The sequence below is a fragment of the Ranitomeya imitator genome, chromosome 10, assembly GCF_032444005.1.
Source record: "Ranitomeya imitator isolate aRanImi1 chromosome 10, aRanImi1.pri, whole genome shotgun sequence".
Lineage (NCBI taxonomy): Eukaryota > Metazoa > Chordata > Amphibia > Anura > Dendrobatidae > Ranitomeya > Ranitomeya imitator.
The window spans coordinates 118,713,692-118,721,025 of NC_091291.1; positions in this window are offsets into that span (position 1 = coordinate 118,713,692).

Sequence of the window (7,334 nt, forward strand, 5' to 3'; positions counted from 1 at the left end):
GGTAACTATTTGAGTCACAATTATGAATCTGGAAAATGTTGTATTACGCCTCAATTTTTGTAGTATTAAAAAAAAGTAAACAAGTCCAAGAACGGTAAAGGATCCAGCTTCCAGAATATAATTTTTTAATTTAATCCATTCAAAATTGTAAAAATATACAAACTTTGCAAAGGGTTGAAGTGAACACTTTCTATAAGAATCAACACGTTTCAAATGTTACAACATTCTTAGTCCTGGTTCGAAAGGCGACGGTTTTTATGACGGGTATTCAGAAAGTGAAATCTCTGTTCCCCTGCACTTTACACACTCTCCCCTGCTCCAGGGCTGAATCTCTGGTGCCACCCATGGTATCTGTTATTGTCTGCAGCGCTGACTTCACATTGACAGCGCTGCAGACAATTAGAGAGCTCAGCAGCTTATGATGTCAACTCAAGCAGAGTCACTGAGCTAAGTTACTGACTGCAGCGCTGTCATCAATGTAATGATGAAGTCAGTAAGGATTTACAGCACTTTTACATGGCGATATTTTCCATCAGTATTTGTCAACAGACTCCGGGAGTGGATCCAAAACACAGAGGAGGTGAAAGTCACTCAGTTATTATTTTTCTCAGTGTTTGCTCCTGTCTGTTTTTTTTAGCTGACAAAAACTGATGTAAAATACTGGCCAAAACACTCACTGTGTGAATGAGGCGAGGAAGCTGCTTGTAATCCTGCTGTAATATAAGTCCTTATTCCAATGATGCAGTGGCGTAGGAAGTGGGTTGCGGCACACTGCAGGGGGCGGGTCACCGGGCCGCGGCCGGCGCTGCAGGAGGAGTGAAAAAAAAAAGATGTGTGCCCTTTAAATCTTCGGGTGCCCCTCCCCCCCCCCCCCCCCCCCGTGCCAGCGCTAATACTCACCTCTCCTGGTTCCTGCGGCTGCGCGGTAGCTGCAGTGTCTTCAGCGCTCTCTGACTCTGCGACGTCTCAGGGCAGAGGGTGCGATGACGTCACTACTGTGCGCTCAGCCTCTCTGTCCTGAGCGTTGCAGAGCCGGAGAGACGTTGAGTGCACCGGACCTGCGCTGGGAACGGGAGAGGTGAGCATTTTACTTTTTTTTTTTCTTTTTCTGACTCTGTCTGTCTGGGGGCAATGCTGGAGACCCTGGGGCAGATTTCTGGACAGACTGGGGCAGATTTCTGGACAGACTGGGGCAGATTTCTGGACAGACTGGGGCAGATTTCTGGACAGACTGGGGTAGATTTCTGGACAGACTGGGGCAATGCTGGACACTGGGGCAGATCGCTGGACACACTGGGGGCAATGCTGGACGCACTGGGGCAATGCTGGAGACCCTGGGGCAGATTTCTGGACACACTGGGGGCAATGCTGGACACACTGGGGGCAATGCAGGACACACTGGAGCAGATTGCTGGACATACTGGGGCAGATTGCTGGACACACTGGGGGTAATATGCTGGACACACTGGGGCAGATTGCTGGACAACCTGGGGGTAATATGCTGGACACACTGGGGGTAATATGCTGGACACACTGGGGCAGATTGCTGGACACACTAGGGGCAATATGCTGGACACACTGGGGCAATGCTGGAGACCCTGGGGCAGATTTCTGGACACACTGGGGGCAATGCAGGACACACTGGGGCAATGCTGGACACACTGGGGCAGATTGCTGGACATACTGGGGCAGATTGCTGGACACACTGGGGGTAATATGCTGGACACACTGGGGGTAATATGCTGGACAACCTGGGGGTAATATGCTGGACACACTGGGGGTAATATGCTGGACACACTGGGGCAGATTGCTGGACAACCTGGGGGTAATATGCTGGACACACTGGGGGTAATATGCTGGACACACTGGGGCAGATTGCTGGACAACCTGGGGGTAATATGCTGGACACACTGGGGGTAATATGCTGGACACACTGGGGCAGATTGCTGGACAACCTGGGGGTAATATGCTGGACACACTGGGGCAGATTGCTGGACACACTGGGGCAGATTGCTGGACACACTGGGGGCAGATTGCTTGACACACTGGGGGCAGGACTGGAGGCATGGGCAGAATGTAGACATGGGGCAGGATTGGATCATGGGGCAGGATGGATACAATGGAGACAGATGGGGCAGGATGTGGAGATCATATGGGGTAGAATGGATACTCATGAGGGCAGGATGCGAGAACATATGGCTGGAGCCAGGAATGAGACACACGGGGCCAGGGTGGGGAATAGTATTACCATAGGGGCTAATTAAGGGATGTTATTACTGCAGTGATGTATTTAATTTATTTTTTGAGTATACTGTTTTAAATGGGGGGGCGGTCCTGTTACTGTGCAGAGTGACACTATATCACCTTTTTTTCTTCATGTGGTGTAATGTAGAAGTTGTTAAAAATTAAGTAACGTGTTCTGCAAGCGGAGCTCGAGATAACTGTGTTATTTCCTGCAGAAACGAGTGCTGGCTGGGAGAAATGATGGCGGTCTGTGCTGGATGAAAGATGAATGAAGGGCTTCATCTAGAGACGTCACTGGTGAGTCAGTGTTACCTATACACTGACACTATACACTATATACTATATACAGCGGTCCTGTGTACAATGTCACCAGTGATCACTGTATTACCTATACATTATATACAGAGCTCCTGTGTATAATACTACCAGTGATCTTTGTATTACCTCTACACAGACACTGCATACTAAGTACAGATCTCCTGTGAATACTGGCACTTGTGGTGATAGTATTGTGTTTTTTTTTTCTTTATTACTGATCAGTATTGTAGTATTCAGTCACTATGTGGTGGTAATATGTGGTCTGGAAATGGTGTTGTGGTATTTGTCCCTTGTATGTGCTATTTGGTCACCAAGTGGTGGTAATATGTGATCTGGTCATGGTGAGGCGGTATTTGTCCCTTGTATATAGTATTATTCGGTCACTATGTGGTCTGGTCATGGTGTGGTGGTGTTTCTTCCTGTATGTGATATTATTGGTCTTGGTATAGTGGATTCCGTTGTGTATGGCGGTCATTTGTTCTCTCTGATATTAATTAATTAAAAGTCACAGGTTTGGCATGTGGGGGTGACAGCATTAGGCCCAGTTTAAGTTCTACAAAACAGGAAAACTTTTTTTGGTAAACTTTGTGTGTATTGAGTGGGGGGGGGGGGGAAACGCCAAACTCGGGAGCAGCCCCAGGCGGCAAAAGCTCTAGCTACGCCTCTGCAATGATGAGGGCACATTTGCTTGTCTTCTCTGCTCCATGATATTCAGCAGAGCAGGAGCAACACCTGGAGCAAAACTGTGGCAGGCAGAAGTCCGGCCATATGACACAGTGACATGTGATGGACCCCAACTCCCAAACAAAATGAATCACACAGACACACACAAAATAAATACACAAAGCATTGTAATTAGGTGTCAAACGTTCTCAATTTTATTTGCATTCACATGACACCGAAAATGGCACAACCCTCGACTCACGAAGAGTCACCCTCCAGCACTCAGGAGAGGAAAAAACCCCTGTGGTGGAAACCTCTAGGGAACCATGGCTGGAGGATCGCTCTTCCCTTGGGCTTACAGAGTTAGTGCCGATATATAACAGATGTAACAAGTTTTAAGATTTGTACATTTTACCAGATTTACAGAGAACAACATAACAAATATAGACTATAAATGTGATAAACCAGATATGGGAGAGATCTGGCTGCGATATCGGTCACCACATTGGTTGTTATACCCAATTTAGTGGATCTGATTGTCCAGATGGATGAACCATTTCTTCCTTACAGATCCAGGTCCACTTTTCATAACTTTAGATTTTTGGTTACAGGGATTGTTCATAATGGATAATAGGAGAAATACCCCCTCTCCCATCCCAATTTATCACCATTAAAGTCATAGCTGCTTCCATGAACTCCCAAAGGAGAGCAGCTCTTTGTAGAGGGTAACAGAAGGGGATTCTGTGCTGGGGACCCCCCTCGGTTACCTTCTCATGCCCTGGGGGTGTCTAAAGCAGACAACCCTTTTCCCTGCTAGAACCTCCACATTTCACCAAGGTCAGCACATTACGTGGGGTGGTCAAGCTCAACGTCCTCAAGCGCTTCAGTAATGGCACTGATCGTGGCAGCAATCATGCGATCATTGAATTTGGGACAACTACAGGAGGAACACTTGTGAAGACTCAGACTTCAAGGTTGAATTTCAGAAAGGCAGATTTTAAGGGCCTCAGAAAGAGGATAGGAGCGATCCAATGGCTGGATGTACTTATGGACAGAAATGTCCAGGAAGATGGGACACTTTGAAAAATTAGACTCTCAAAGCACAATTCATAAAAGAGGGAATAATAGGAAGCATTTAAGGAAACCAGGATGGATGAACACAGAAATTAAACACATGCTAAAAAGGAAGAAATAAATGTTTATCAAATGGAAAGAGGGAGGCATATCTAAAGAAGAACATAATGCTGTCTGCAGAACCTGCAGGGCACGCATCAGATTAGCTAAAGCTGATAATGAATTAAGGATCGCAAGAGATGGCAAAAACAATAAAAAAGGATTGTTGGGGTACGTCAAAAGTAAAAGAAAAGTCAAAGCTGCTATAGATTTTTCCAGGATGAAAAAAGTGAAGTGGTAAAAAATGTTGTTGAGAAGGCTGAACTTTTAAATTCCTTTTTTCCCATCTGATTTCTCTCAGAAAGTAAATGTAATATTAACTGATCTTCACTGAATTATTGAAGGAATAGAAGAATCCACACTATCTATAAGCAGAGAGATAGTAATGGAATACTTAGCTAATATAAATGAATTCAAGTCTCCATGTCCAGATGAATTACATCCTGGGGTACTGAAGGAGATAGCGGAGGAAATTATTGAACCAGTCTAGCAGAATAGGGCAAAGAAACTTGACAGTACTTAGGTTATGTCAATCTTCATGTCACCAGGAATTATTAATCCAATTTTTCAAAATATACAGCATATTTAGATTGAGAATCACCGTAGAAAGTCATCACTTTCACACTTTTATAACATTTTTTTATGCTATGAAAAATGTATAAATCCTTAGACTACATTCACATGAACTTTTTTGAGGAGTTAAAAAAATTGCGAGTTTTTCCAGCAGAAACTGCTTTAGGAAACGCTCCTTTTTTGGAGGAAAATTTATTTTCCTGAAGTAGTTTTGAAAAATTTTTTTTTCTTGAAGCATTTTTTTTGATTTGAGAGTACCTAGATTTAATTGGATTCCTGCTGAAAAGAACAAACTTGCATTTTACCACCAGGTATTTTTCAAAACCTCCTCCGTGTTTACAATGTGAGTGCATTTCTTTCTTTTTTTTTAATCACAATATTTTGAAATTGTAGTAAATATAAAATACATTGTTTTTGCCACGATCTTCCAAAATCATGGCAAAACCACTGCGTTTTTACCGTGAGTTTGGAAAATCTTGGTTAAAGAAAAAATAAACAGCACAATTCCATCATGTGATCATTCTTTTCAGAAACAAAATACTCCAAAAACTTCTCATGTGAGCAGTAAAGTTGACTTCCCGTAGAAATGAATAGCACAAGTTTTCCAACTGTTTTTAAATTGTTTTTTTTTGGGAGGATTAGGAGCAGATCTACTAAAAAAAAATCCTGAAAAAACTCTGTGTTAACATAGCCTTATTCTGCAAAAATCATGATCAAAAGTAATTCAATACCATTGAACCAGACAGTAACATGCATCTAGTGTCGGACTGGGTTGACAAAAGCCAACCAGTAACATTGATTCTTGGGGTCCACTGTTCGGCTACATGACTCTAGTATACAAAACTAGTTTTGCTTTTATGTAATACTAGCTGAAGAGCCCGGCGTTGCCTGGGCATAGTAAATATCTGTGGTTAGTTATAGCACGTCACTTCTCTTATTTTCCCATCACGCCTCTCATTTTCCCAATCACATCTTTAATTTTCTCCCTCACATCTCTCATTTTCTCCCTCACTCCTCTCATTCCCCCCTAACACATCATTTCGACCTCACATCTGTCATTTTCCGATCACTACACTATTTTCCCTCACTCCTCTCATTTTGCACTCACACCTTTTCATTTTCACCTCACACCTCTCATTTTCACCTCAGTATATACATGTTTGTCATCTCCCTTATATATAGTATACACCTGTATGTCATCTCCTGTATATAGTATATACCTGTATGTCATCTCCCCTGTATATAGTATATACCTGCTGTGTGTCATCTCCCCACAGGTATATAGTATATACCTGTATGTCATCTCCTCCTATATATAGTATATACCTGTATGTCATCTCCTCCTATATATAGTATATACCTGTATGTCATCTCCTTCTATATATAGTATATACCTGTATGTCATCTCCTCCTGTATATAGTATATACCTGTGTGTCATCTCCCCTGCATATAGTATATATCTGTGTGTCATCTCCTCCTGTATATAGTATATACCTGTATGTCATCTTCTATATATAGCATATACCTGTATGTCATCTCCTCCTGTATATAGTATATACCTGTAGGTAATCTGCTCCTGTATATAGTATATACCTGTGTGTCATCTCCTCCTGTATATAGTATATACCTGTATGTCATCTCTTCCTGTATATAGTATGTACCTGTATGTCATCTCCTCCTCTATATAGTATATACCTGTGTGTCATCTCTCCTGTATATAGTATATATCTGTGTGTCATCTCCCCTGTATATAGTATATACCTGTGTGATCTCCTGTATTAGACCTCGTTAACACGTTATTTGCTCAGTATTTTTACCTCAGTATTTGTAAGATAAATTGGCAGCCTGATAAATCCCCAGCCAACAGGAAGCCCTCCCCCTGGCAGTATATATTAGCTCACACATACACATAATAGACAGGTCATGTGACTGACAGCTGCCGTATTTCCTATATGGTACATTTGTTGCTCTTGTAGTTTGTCTGCTTATTAATCAGATTTTTATTTTTGAAGGATAATACCAGACTTGTGTGTGTTTTAGGGTGAGTTTCGTTTGTCAAGTTGTGTGTGTTAAGTTGTGTGTGGCGACATGCATGTAGCGACTTTTGTGAGATGAGTTTTGTGTGGCAACATGCGTGTAGCAACTTTTTGTGTGTCGAGTTGCATGTGACAGGTTAGTGTAGCAAGTTGTGTGCAGCAAGTTTTGCGCATGGCGAGTTTTGCGCGTGGTGAGTTTTATATCTGGTGCCTTTTGAGTATGTGCAAGTTTTGTGTGAGGCAACTTTTGCATGTGTTGCAAATTTTGTGCATGTGGCAATTTTTCCGCGTGTGCAAGTTTTGCGTGTGGCGAGTTTTCCATGAGG